A 14,397-nucleotide genomic window follows, 5' to 3' on the forward strand; every position below is an offset into this window, starting at 1 on the left:
CTATATAAAGGTGGAAATTTACATTGGAAACGTTTGGTTTAGCTGTTATAAAAGTTTGGTTTTTTAGTGCTGAAAATGCATTTTCAGCTCGCACTGTACACATTTGCTATGTGAGGCATTATCTCATAAGGGAAATACTGGACAATCAAATTAATGACTTCCCAGGCTTCAGGATGCCTTTTTACACTCTATAAATGTGGAAATTTACATTGGAAACGTTTGGTTTAGCTGTTAATGAAGTTTCGTTTTTTTAGTGCTGAAAATTCATTGTCTGCTGGCGCTGTACACTTTTTCTAAGTGTTGCAATATCTCATGAAGGAAATACTGGACAATCAAATTAATGACTTTCCAGGCTTCAGGATGCCTTTCTACACTATATAAAGGTGGAAATTTACATTTGAAACGTTTGGTTTAGCTGTTATAAAAGTTTGGTTTTTTAGTGCTGTAAATGCATTTTCAGCTCGCACTGTACACATTTGCTATGAGAGGCATTATCTCATAAGGGAAATATTGGACAATCAAATTAATGACTGCCCAGGCTTCAGGATGTCTTTTTACACTATATAAAGGTGGAAATTTACATTGGAAACGTTTGGTTTAGCTGTTATAAAAGTTTGGTTTTTTAGTGCTTAAAATGCATTTTCAGCTCGCACTGTACACATTTGCTATGTGAGGCATTATCTCATAAGGGAAATACTGGACAATCAAATTAATGACTTCCCAGGCTTCAGGATGCCTTTTTACACTCTATAAAGGTGGAAATTTACATTGGAAACGTTTGGTTTAGCTGTTATAAAAGTTTGTTTTTTTCGTGCTGTAAATGCATTTTCAGCTCGCGCTGTACACATTTGCAATGAGAGGCATTATCTCATAAGGGAAATATTGGACAATCAAATTAATGACTGCCCAGGCTTCAGGATGTCTTTTTACACTATATAAAGGTGGAAATTTACATTGGAAACGTTTAGTTTAGCTTTTAATGAACTTTCGTTTTTTTAGTGCTGAAAATTCATTGTCTGCTGGCGCTGTACACTTTTTCTAAGTGTTGCAATATCTCATGAAGGAAATACTGGACAATCAAATTAATGACTTTCCAGGCCTCAGGATGTCTTTTTACACTATATAAAGGTGGAAATTTACATTGGAAACGTTTGGTTTAGCTGTTATAAAAGTTTGGTTTTTTAGTGCTGTAAATGCATTTTCAGCTCGCGCTGTACACATTTGCTATGAGAGGCATTATCTCATAAGGGAAATATTGGACAATCAAATTAATGGCTGCCTAGGCTTCAGGATGTCTTTTTACACTCTTTAAAGGTGGAAATTTACATTGGAAACTTTTAGTTTAGCTGTTAATGAAGTTTCGTTTTTTTAGTGCTGAAAATTCATTGTCTGCTGGCGCTGTACACTTTTTCTAAGTGTTGCAATATCTCATGAAGGAAATACTGGACAATCAAATTAATGACTTTCCAGGCTTCAGGATGCCTTTCTACACTATATAAAGGTGGAAATGTACATTGGAAACGTTTGGTTTAGCTGTTATAAAAGTTTGGTTTTTTAGTGCTGTAAATGCATTTTCAGCTCGCGCTGTACACATTTGCTATGAGAGGCATTATCTCATAAGGGAAATATTGGACAATCAAATTAATGACTGCCCAGGCTTCAGGATGTCTTTTTACACTATATAAGGGTGGAAATTTACATTGGAAACGTTTAGTTTAGCTGTTAATGAAGTTTCGTTTTTTTAGTGCTGAAAATTCATTGTCTGCTGGCGCTGTACACTTTTTCTAAGTGTTGCAATATCTCATGAAGGAAATACTGGACAATCAAATTAATGACTTTCCAGGCTTCAGGATGCCTTTCTACACTATATAAAGGTGGAAATGTACATTGGAAACGTTTGGTTTAGCTGTTATAAAAGTTTGTTTTTTTAGTGCTGTAAATGCATTTTCAGCTCGCGCTGTACACATTTGCTATGAGAGGCATTATCTCATAAGGGAAATATTGGACAATCAAATTAATGACTGCCCAGGCTTCAGGATGTCTTTTTACACTATATAAAGGTGGAAATATACATTGGAAACGTTTAGTTTAGCTGTTAATGAAGTTTCGTTTTTTTAGTGCTGAAAATTCATTGTCTGCTGGCGCTGTACACTTTTTCTAAGTGTTGCAATATCTCATGAAGGAAATACTGGACAATCAAATTAATGACTTTCCAGGCTTCAGGATGCCTTTCTACACTATATAAAGGTGGAAATTTACATTGGAAACGTTTGGTTTAGCTGTTATAAAAGTTTGGTTTTTTAGTGCTGTAAATGCATTTTCAGCTCGCGCTGTACACATTTGCTATGAGAGGCATTATCTCATAAGGGAAATATTGGACAATCAAATTAATGACTGCCCAGGCTTCAGGATGTCTTTTTACACTATATAAAGGTGGAAATTTACATTGGAAACGTTTGGTTTAGCTGTTATAAAAGTTTGGTTTTTTAGTGCTGTAAATGCATTTTCAGCTCGCGCTGTACACATTTGCTATGTGAGGCATTATCTCATAAGGGAAATACTGGACAATCAAATTAATGACTGCCCAGGTTTCAGGATGTCTTTTTACACTATATAAAGGTGGAAATTTACATTGGAAACGTTTGGTTTAGCTGTTATAAAAGTTTGTTTTTTTAGTGCTGAAAATGCATTTTCAGCTCGCACTGTACACATTTGCTATGTGAGGCATTATCTCATAAGGGAAATACTGGACAATCAAATTAATGACTTCGCAGGCTTCAGGATGCCTTTTTACACTCTATAAATGTGGAAATTTACATTGGAAACGTTTGGTTTAGCTGTTAATGAAGTTTCGTTTTTTTAGTGCTGAAAATTCATTGTCTGCTGGCGCTGTACACTTTTTCTAAGTGTTGCAATATCTCATGAAGGAAATACTGGACAATCAAATTAATGACTTTCCAGGCTTCAGGATGCCTTTCTACACTATATAAAGGTGGAAAATTTACATTGGAAACGTTTGGTTTAGCTGTTATAAAAGTTTGGTTTTTTAGTGCTGTAAATGCATTTTCAGCTCGCGCTGTACACATTTGCTATGAGAGGCATTATCTCATAAGGGAAATATTGGACAATCAAATTAATGACTGCCCAGGCTTCAGGATGTCTTTTTACACTATATAAAGGTGGAAATTTACATTGGAAACGTTTGGTTTAGCTGTTATAAAAGTTTGGTTTTTTAGTGCTGTAAATGCATTTTCAGCTCGCGCTGTACACATTTGCTATGAGAGGCATTATCTCATAAGGGAAATATTGGACAATCAAATTAATGACTGCCCAGGCTTCAGGATGTCTTTTTACTCTATATAAAGGTGGAAATTTACATTGGAAACGTTTAGTTTAGCTGTTAATGAAGTTTCGTTTTTTTAGTGCTGAAAATTCATTGTCTGCTGGCGCTGTACACTTTTTCTAAGTGTTGCAATATCTCATGAAGGAAATACTGGACAATCAAATCAATGACTTTCCAGGCTTCAGGATGCCTTTCTACACTAGATAAAGGTGGAAATTTACATTGGAAACGTTTGGTTTAGCAGTTATAAAAGTTAGTTTTTTTTAGTGCTGAAAATGCATTTTCAGCTCGCACTGTACACATTTGCTATGTGAGGCATTATCTCATAAGGGAAATACTGGACAATCAAATTAATGACTGCCCAGGCTTCAGGATGTCTTTTTACACTATATAAAGGTGGAAATTTACATTGGAAACGTTTGGTTTAGCTGTTATAAAAGTTTGGTTTTTTACTGCTGAAAATGCATTTTCAGCTCGCACTGTACACATTTGCTATGTGAGGCATTATCTCATAAGGGAAATACTGGACAATCAAATTAATGACTTCCCAGGCTTCAGGATGCCTTTTTACACTCTATAAATGTGGAAATTTACATTGGAAACGTTTGGTTTAGCTGTTAATGAAGTTTCGTTTTTTTAGTGCTGAAAATTCATTGTCTGCTGGCGTGTACACTTTTTCTAAGTGTTGCAATATCTCATGAAGGAAATACTGGACAATCAAATTAATGACTTTCCAGGCTTCATGATGCCTTTCTACACTATATAAAGGTGGGAATTTACATTGGAAACGTTTGGTTTAGCTGTTATAAAAGTTTGGTTTTTTAGTGCTGTAAATGCATTTTCAGCTCGCGCTGTACACATTTGCTATGAGAGGCATTATCTCATAAGGGAAATATTGGACAATCAAATTAATGACTGCCCAGGCTTCAGGATGTCTTTTTACACTATATAAAGGTCGAAATTTACATTGGAAACTTTTAGTTTAGCTGTTATAAAAGTTTGTTTTTTTAGTGCTGTAAATGCATTTTCAGCTCGCGCTGTACACATTTGCTATGTGAGGCATTATCTCATAAGGGAAATACTGGACAATCAAATTAATGACTGCCCAGGCTTCAGGATGTCTTTTTACACTATATAAAGGTGGAAATTTACATTGGAAACGTTTGGTTTAGCTGTTATAAAAGTTTGGTTTTTTAGTGCTGAAAATGCATTTTCAGCTCGCACTGTACACATTTGCTATGTGAGGCATTATCTCATAAGGGAAATACTGGACAATCAAATTAATGACTTCCCAGGCTTCAGGATGCCTTTTTACACTCTATAAATGTGGAAATTTACATTGGAAACGTTTGGTTTAGCTGTTAATGAAGTTTCGTTTTTTTAGTGCTGAAAATTCATTGTCTGCTGGCGCTGTACACTTTTTCTAAGTGTTGCAATATCTCATGAAGGAAATACTGGACAATCAAATTAATGACTTTCCAGGCTTCAGGATGCCTTTCTACACTATATAAAGGTGGAAATTTACATTTGAAACGTTTGGTTTAGCTGTTATAAAAGTTTGGTTTTTTAGTGCTGTAAATGCATTTTCAGCTCGCGCTGTACACATTTGCTATGAGAGGCATTATCTCATAAGGGAAATATAGGACAATCAAATTAATGACTGCCCAGGCTTCAGGATGTCTTTTTACACTATATAAAGGTGGAAATTTACATTGGAAACGTTTGGTTTAGCTGTTATAAAAGTTTGGTTTTTTAGTGCTTAAAATGCATTTTCAGCTCGCACTGTACACATTTGCTATGTGAGGCATTATCTCATAAGGGAAATACTGGACAATCAAATTAATGACTTCCCAGGCTTCAGGATGCCTTTTTACACTCTATAAAGGTGGAAATTTACATTGGAAACGTTTGGTTTAGCTGTTATAAAAGTTTGTTTTTTTCGTGCTGTAAATGCATTTTCAGCTCGCGCTGTACACATTTGCAATGAGAGGCATTATCTCATAAGGGAAATATTGGACAATCAAATTAATGACTGCCCAGGCTTCAGGATGTCTTTTTACACTATATAAAGGTGGAAATTTACATTGGAAACGTTTAGTTTAGCTGTTAATGAAGTTTCGTTTTTTTTAGTGCTGAAAATTCATTGTCTGCTGGCGCTGTACACTTTTTCTAAGTGTTGCAATATCTCATGAAGGAAATACTGGACAATCAAATTAATGACTTTCCAGGCCTCAGGATGTCTTTTTACACTATATAAAGGTGGAAATATACATTGGAAACTTTTAGTTTAGCTGTTAATGAAGTTTCGTTTTTTTAGTGCTGAAAATTCATTGTCTGCTGGCGCTGTACACTTTTTCTAAGTGTTGCAATATCTCATGAAGGAAATACTGGACAATCAAATTAATGACTGCCCAGGCTTCAGGATGTCTTTTTACACTATATAAAGGTGGAAATATACATTGGAAACTTTTAGTTTAGCTGTTAATGAAGTTTCGTTTTTTTAGTGCTGAAAATTCATTGTCTGCTGGCGCTGTACACTTTTTCTAAGTGTTGCAATATCTCATGAAGGAAATACTGGACAATCAAATTAATGACTTTCCAGGCTTCAGGATGCCTTTCTACACTATATAAAGGTGGAAATGTACATTGGAAACGTTTGGTTTAGCTGTTATAAAAGTTTGGTTTTTTAGTGCTGTAAATGCATTTTCAGCTCGCGCTGTACACATTTGCTATGAGAGGCATTATCTCATAAGGGAAATATTGGACAATCAAATTAATGACTGCCCAGGCTTCAGGATGTCTTTTTACACTATATAAGGGTGGAAATTTACATTGGAAACGTTTGGTTTAGCTGTTATAAAAGTTTGGTTTTTTAGTGCTGAAAATGCATTTTCAGCTCGCACTGTACACATTTGCTATGTGAGGCATTATCTCATAAGGGAAATACTGGACAATCAAATTAATGACTTTCCAGGCTTCAGGATGCCTTTCTACACTATATAAAGGTGGAAATGTACATTGGAAACGTTTGGTTTAGCTGTTATAAAAGTTTGGTTTTTTAGTGCTGTAAATGCATTTTCAGCTCGCGCTGTACACATTTACTATGAGAGGCATTATCTCATAAGGGAAATATTGGACAATCAAATTAATGACTGCCCAGGCTTCAGGATGTCTTTTTACACTATATAAAGGTGGAAATATACATTGGAAACGTTTAGTTTAGCTGTTAATGAAGTTTCGTTTTTTTAGTGCTGAAAATTCATTTTCAGCTCGCGCTGTACACATTTGCTATGAGAGGCATTATCTCATAAGGGAAATATTGGACAATCAAATTAATGACTGCCCAGGCTTCAGGATGTCTTTTTACACTATATAAAGGTGGAAATTTACATTGGAAACGTTTAGTTTAGCTTTTAATGAACTTTCGTTTTTTTAGTGCTGAAAATTCATTGTCTGCTGGCGCTGTACACTTTTTCTAAGTGTTGCAATATCTCATGAAGGAAATACTGGACAATCAAATTAATGACTTTCCAGGCCTCAGGATGTCTTTTTACACTATATAAAGGTGGAAATTTACATTGGAAACGTTTGGTTTAGCTGTTATAAAAGTTTGGTTTTTTAGTGCTGTAAATGCATTTTCAGCTCGCGCTGTACACATTTGCTATGAGAGGCATTATCTCATAAGGGAAATATTTGACAATCAAATTAATGGCTGCCTAGGCTTCAGGATGTCTTTTTACACTATATAAAGGTGGAAATTTACATTGGAAACTTTTAGTTTAGCTGTTAATGAAGTTTCGTTTTTTTAGTGCTGAAAATTCATTGTCTGCTGGCGCTGTACACTTTTTCTAAGTGTTGCAATATCTCATGAAGGAAATACTGGACAATCAAATTAATGACTTTCCAGGCTTCAGGATGCCTTTCTACACTATATAAAGGTGGAAATTTACATTGGAAACGTTTAGTTTAGCTGTTAATGAAGTTTCGTTTTTTTAGTGCTGAAAATTCATTGTCTGCTGGCGCTGTACACTTTTTCTAAGTGTTGCAATATCTCATGAAGGAAATACTGGACAATCAAATTAATGACTTTCCAGGCTTCAGGATGCCTTTCTACACTATATAAAGGTGGAAATGTACATTGGAAACGTTTGGTTTAGCTGTTATAAAAGTTTGGTTTTTTAGTGCTGTAAATGCATTTTCAGCTCGCGCTGTACACATTTGCTATGAGAGGCATTATCTCATAAGGGAAATATTGGACAATCAAATTAATGACTGCCCAGGCTTCAGGATGTCTTTTTACACTATATAAAGGTGGAAATATACATTGGAAACGTTTAGTTTAGCTGTTAATGAAGTTTCGTTTTTTTAGTGCTGAAAATTCATTGTCTGCTGGCGCTGTACACTTTTTCTAAGTGTTGCAATATCTCATGAAGGAAATACTGGACAATCAAATTTATGACTTTCCAGGCTTCAGGATGCCTTTCTACACTATATAAAGGTGGAAATTTACATTGGAAACGTTTGGTTTAGCTGTTATAAAAGTTTGTTTTTTTAGTGCTGTAAATACATTTTCAGCTCGCGCTGTACACATTTGCTATGAGAGGCATTATCTCATAAGGGAAATATTGGACAATCAAATTAATGACTGCCCAGGCTTCAGGATGTCTTTTTACACTATATAAAGGTGGAAATTTACATTGGAAACGTTTGGTTTAGCTGTTATAAAAGTTTGGTTTTTTAGTGCTTAAAATGCATTTTCAGCTCGCACTGTACACATTTGCTATGTGAGGCATTATCTCATAAGGGAAATACTGGACAATCAAATTAATGACTTCCCAGGCTTCAGGATGCCTTTTTACACTCTATAAAGGTGGAAATTTACATTGGAAACGTTTGGTTTAGCTGTTATAAAAGTTTGTTTTTTTCGTGCTGTAAATGCATTTTCAGCTCGCGCTGTACACATTTGCAATGAGAGGCATTATCTCATAAGGGAAATATTGGACAATCAAATTAATGACTGCCCAGGCTTCAGGATGTCTTTTTACACTATATAAAGGTGGAAATTTACATTGGAAACGTTTAGTTTAGCTGTTAATGAAGTTTCGGTTTTTTTAGTGCTGAAAATTCATTGTCTGCTGGCGCTGTACACTTTTTCTAAGTGTTGCAATATCTCATGAAGGAAATACTGGACAATCAAATTAATGACTTTCCAGGCTTCAGGATGCCTTTCTACACTATATAAAGGTGGAAATTTACATTGGAAACGTTTGGTTTAGCTGTTATAAAAGTTTGGTTTTTTAGTGCTGTAAATGCATTTTCAGCTCGCGCTGTACACATTTGCTATGAGAGGCATTATCTCATAAGGGAAATCTTGGACAATCAAATTAATGACTGCCCAGGCTTCAGGATGTCTTTTTACACTATATAAAGGTGGAAATTTACATTGGAAACGTTTGGTTTAGCTGTTATAAAAGTTTGGTTTTTTAGTGCTGTAAATGCATTTTCAGCTCGCGCTGTACACATTTGCTATGTGAGGCATTATCTCATAAGGGAAATACTGGACAATCAAATTAATGACTGCCCAGGTTTCAGGATGTCTTTTTACACTATATAAAGGTGGAAATTTACATTGGAAACGTTTGGTTTAGCTGTTATAAAAGTTTGTTTTTTTAGTGCTGAAAATGCATTTTCAGCTCGCACTGTACACATTTGCTATGTGAGGCATTATCTCATAAGGGAAATACTGGACAATCAAATTAATGACTTCGCAGGCTTCAGGATGCCTTTTTACACTCTATAAATGTGGAAATTTACATTGGAAACGTTTGGTTTAGCTGTTAATGAAGTTTCGTTTTTTTAGTGCTGAAAATTCATTGTCTGCTGGCGCTGTACACTTTTTCTAAGTGTTGCAATATCTCATGAAGGAAATACTGGACAATCAAATTTATGACTTTCCAGGCTTCAGGATGCCTTTCTACACTATATAAAGGTGGAAATTTACATTGGAAACGTTTGGTTTAGCTGTTATAAAAGTTTGTTTTTTTAGTGCTGTAAATACATTTTCAGCTCGCGCTGTACACATTTGCTATGAGAGGCATTATCTCATAAGGGAAATATTGGACAATCAAATTAATGACTGCCCAGGCTTCAGGATGTCTTTTTACACTATATAAAGGTGGAAATTTACATTGGAAACGTTTGGTTTAGCTGTTATAAAAGTTTGGTTTTTTAGTGCTTAAAATGCATTTTCAGCTCGCACTGTACACATTTGCTATGTGAGGCATTATCTCATAAGGGAAATACTGGACAATCAAATTAATGACTTCCCAGGCTTCAGGATGCCTTTTTACACTATATAAAGGTGGAAATTTACATTGGAAACGTTTAGTTTAGCTGTTAATGAAGTTTCGGTTTTTTTAGTGCTGAAAATTCATTGTCTGCTGGCGCTGTACACTTTTTCTAAGTGTTGCAATATCTCATGAAGGAAATACTGGACAATCAAATTAATGACTTTCCAGGCTTCAGGATGCCTTTCTACACTATATAAAGGTGGAAATTTACATTGGAAACGTTTGGTTTAGCTGTTATAAAAGTTTGGTTTTTTAGTGCTGTAAATGCATTTTCAGCTCGCGCTGTACACATTTGCTATGAGAGGCATTATCTCATAAGGGAAATCTTGGACAATCAAATTAATGACTGCCCAGGCTTCAGGATGTCTTTTTACACTATATAAAGGTGGAAATTTACATTGGAAACGTTTGGTTTAGCTGTTATAAAAGTTTGGTTTTTTAGTGCTGTAAATGCATTTTCAGCTCGCGCTGTACACATTTGCTATGTGAGGCATTATCTCATAAGGGAAATACTGGACAATCAAATTAATGACTGCCCAGGTTTCAGGATGTCTTTTTACACTATATAAAGGTGGAAATTTACATTGGAAACGTTTGGTTTAGCTGTTATAAAAGTTTGTTTTTTTAGTGCTGAAAATGCATTTTCAGCTCGCACTGTACACATTTGCTATGTGAGGCATTATCTCATAAGGGAAATACTGGACAATCAAATTAATGACTTCGCAGGCTTCAGGATGCCTTTTTACACTCTATAAATGTGGAAATTTACATTGGAAACGTTTGGTTTAGCTGTTAATGAAGTTTCGTTTTTTTAGTGCTGAAAATTCATTGTCTGCTGGCGCTGTACACTTTTTCTAAGTGTTGCAATATCTCATGAAGGAAATACTGGACAATCAAATTAATGACTTTCCAGGCTTCAGGATGCCTTTCTACACTATATAAAGGTGGAAAATTTACATTGGAAACGTTTGGTTTAGCTGTTATAAAAGTTTGGTTTTTTAGTGCTGTAAATGCATTTTCAGCTCGCGCTGTACACATTTGCTATGAGAGGCATTATCTCATAAGGGAAATATTGGACAATCAAATTAATGACTGCCCAGGCTTCAGGATGTCTTTTTACACTATATAAAGGTGGAAATTTACATTGGAAACGTTTGGTTTAGCTGTTATAAAAGTTTGGTTTTTTAGTGCTGTAAATGCATTTTCAGCTCGCGCTGTACACATTTGCTATGAGAGGCATTATCTCATAAGGGAAATATTGGACAATCAAATTAATGACTGCCCAGGCTTCAGGATGTCTTTTTACTCTATATAAAGGTGGAAATTTACATTGGAAACGTTTAGTTTAGCTGTTAATGAAGTTTCGTTTTTTTAGTGCTGAAAATTCATTGTCTGATGGCGCTGTACACTTTTTCTAAGTGTTGCAATATCTCATGAAGGAAATACTGGACAATCAAATCAATGACTTTCCAGGCTTCAGGATGCCTTTCTACACTAGATAAAGGTGGAAATTTACATTGGAAACGTTTGGTTTAGCAGTTATAAAAGTTTGGTTTTTTAGTGCTGTAAATGCATTTTCAGCTCGCACTGTACACATTTGCTATGTGAGGCATTATCTCATAAGGGAAATACTGGACAATCAAATTAATGACTTCCCAGGCTTCAGGATGCCTTTTTACACTCTATAAATGTGGAAATTTACATTGGAAACGTTTGGTTTAGCTGTTAATGACGTTTCGTTTTTTTAGTGCTGAAAATTCATTGTCTGCTGGCGCTGTACACTTTTTCTAAGTGTTGCAATATCTCATGAAGGAAATACTGGACAATCAAATTAATGACTTTCCAGGCTTCAGGATGCCTTTCTACACTATATAAAGGTGGAAATGTACATTGGAAACGTTTGGTTTAGCTGTTATAAAAGTTTGTTTTTTTAGTGCTGTAAATGCATTTTCAGCTCGCGCTGTACACATTTGCTATGAGAGGCATTATCTCATAAGGGAAATATTGGACAATCAAATTAATGACTGCCCAGGCTTCAGGATGTCTTTTTACACTATATAAAGGTGGAAATTTACATTGGAAACGTTTGGTTTAGCTGTTATAAAAGTTTGGTTTTTTTAGTGCTGAAAATGCATTTTCAGCTCGCACTGTACACATTTGCTATGTGAGGCATTATCTCATAAGGGAAATACTGGACAATCAAATTAATGACTGCCCAGGCTTCAGGATGTCTTTTTACACTATATAAAGGTGGAAATTTACATTGGAAACGTTTGGTTTAGCTGTTATAAAAGTTTGGTTTTTTAGTGCTGAAAATGCATTTTCAGCTCGCACTGTACACATTTGCTATGTGAGGCATTATCTCATAAGGGAAATACTGGACAATCAAATTAATGACTTCCCAGGCTTCAGGATGCCTTTTTACACTCTATAAATGTGGAAATTTACATTGGAAACGTTTGGTTTAGCTGTTAATGAAGTTTCGTTTTTTTAGTGCTGAAAATTCATTGTCTGCTGGCGCTGTACACTTTTTCTAAGTGTTGCAATATCTCATGAAGGAAATACTGGACAATCAAATTAATGACTTTCCAGGCTTCATGATGCCTTTCTACACTATATAAAGGTGGGAATTTACATTGGAAACGTTTGGTTTAGCTGTTATAAAAGTTTGGTTTTTTAGTGCTGTAAATGCATTTTCAGCTCGCGCTGTACACATTTGCTATGAGAGGCATTATCTCATAAGGGAAATATTGGACAATCAAATTAATGACTGCCCAGGCTTCAGGATGTCTTTTTACACTATATAAAGGTCGAAATTTACATTGGAAACGTTTAGTTTAGCTGTTATAAAAGTTTGTTTTTTTAGTGCTGTAAATGCATTTTCAGCTCGCGCTGTACACATTTGCTATGTGAGGCATTATCTCATAAGGGAAATACTGGACAATCAAATTAATGACTGCCCAGGCTTCAGGATGTCTTTTTACACTATATAAAGGTGGAAATTTACATTGGAAACGTTTGGTTTAGCTGTTATAAAAGTTTGGTTTTTTAGTGCTGAAAATGCATTTTCAGCTCGCACTGTACACATTTGCTATGTGAGGCATTATCTCATAAGGGAAATACTGGACAATCAAATTAATGACTTCCCAGGCTTCAGGATGCCTTTTTACACTCTATAAATGTGGAAATTTACATTGGAAACGTTTGGTTTAGCTGTTAATGAAGTTTCGTTTTTTTAGTGCTGAAAATTCATTGTCTGCTGGCGCTGTACACTTTTTCTAAGTGTTGCAATATCTCATGAAGGAAATACTGGACAATCAAATTAATGACTTTCCAGGCTTCAGGATGCCTTTCTACACTATATAAAGGTGGAAATTTACATTTGAAACGTTTGGTTTAGCTGTTATAAAAGTTTGGTTTTTTAGTGCTGTAAATGCATTTTCAGCTCGCGCTGTACACATTTGCTATGAGAGGCATTATCTCATAAGGGAAATATTGGACAATCAAATTAATGACTGCCCAGGCTTCAGGATGTCTTTTTACACTATATAAAGGTGGAAATTTACATTGGAAACGTTTGGTTTAGCTGTTATAAAAGTTTGGTTTTTTAGTGCTGAAAATGCATTTTCAGCTCGCACTGTACACATTTGCTATGTGAGGCATTATCTCATAAGGGAAATACTGGACAATCAAATTAATGACTTCCCAGGCTTCAGGATGCCTTTTTACACTCTATAAATGTGGAAATTTACATTGGAAACGTTTGGTTTAGCTGTTAATGAAGTTTCGTTTTTTTAGTGCTGAAAATTCATTGTCTGCTGGCGCTGTACACTTTTTCTAAGTGTTGCAATATCTCATGAAGGAAATACTGGACAATCAAATTAATGACTTTCCAGGCTTCAGGATGCCTTTCTACACTATATAAAGGTGGAAATTTACATTGGAAACGTTTGGTTTAGCTGTTAATGAAGTTTCGTTTTTTTTAGTGCTGAAAATTCATTGTCTGCTGGCGCTGTACACTTTTTCTAAGTGTTGCAATATCTCATGAAGGAAATACTGGACAATCAAATTAATGACTTTCCAGGCTTCAGGATGCCTTTCTACACTATATAAAGGTGGAAATTTACATTGGAAACGTTTGGTTTAGCTGTTATAAAAGTTTGGTTTTTTAGTGCTGTAAATGCATTTTCAGCTCGCGCTGTACACATTTGCTATGAGAGGCATTATCTCATAAGGGAAATATTGGACAATCAAATTAATGACTGCCCAGGCTTCAGGATGTCTTTTTACACTATATAAAGGTGGAAATTTACATTGGAAACGTTTGGTTTAGCTGTTATAAAAGTTTGTTTTTTTAGTGCTGTAAATGCATTTTCAGCTCGCGCTGTACACATTTGCTATGAGAGGCATTATCTCATAAGGGAAATATTGGACAATCAAATTAATGACTGCCCAGGCTTCAGGATGTCTTTTTACTCTATATAAAGGTGGAAATTTACATTGGAAACGTTTAGTTTAGCTGTTAATGAAGTTTCGTTTTTTTAGTGCTGAAAATTCATTGTCTGATGGCGCTGTACACTTTTTCTAAGTGTTGCAATATCTCATGAAGGAAATACTGGACAATCAAATCAATGACTTTCCAGGCTTCAGGATGCCTTTCTACACTAGATAAAGGTGGAAATTTACATTGGAAACGTTTGGTTT

Source organism: Idiotropiscis lumnitzeri, unplaced genomic scaffold, assembly GCF_059441095.1.
Source record: "Idiotropiscis lumnitzeri isolate Australia: NSW breed Sydney's pygmy pipehorse unplaced genomic scaffold, RoL_Ilum_1.0 HiC_scaffold_46, whole genome shotgun sequence".
Taxonomy (NCBI): domain Eukaryota; kingdom Metazoa; phylum Chordata; class Actinopteri; order Syngnathiformes; family Syngnathidae; genus Idiotropiscis; species Idiotropiscis lumnitzeri.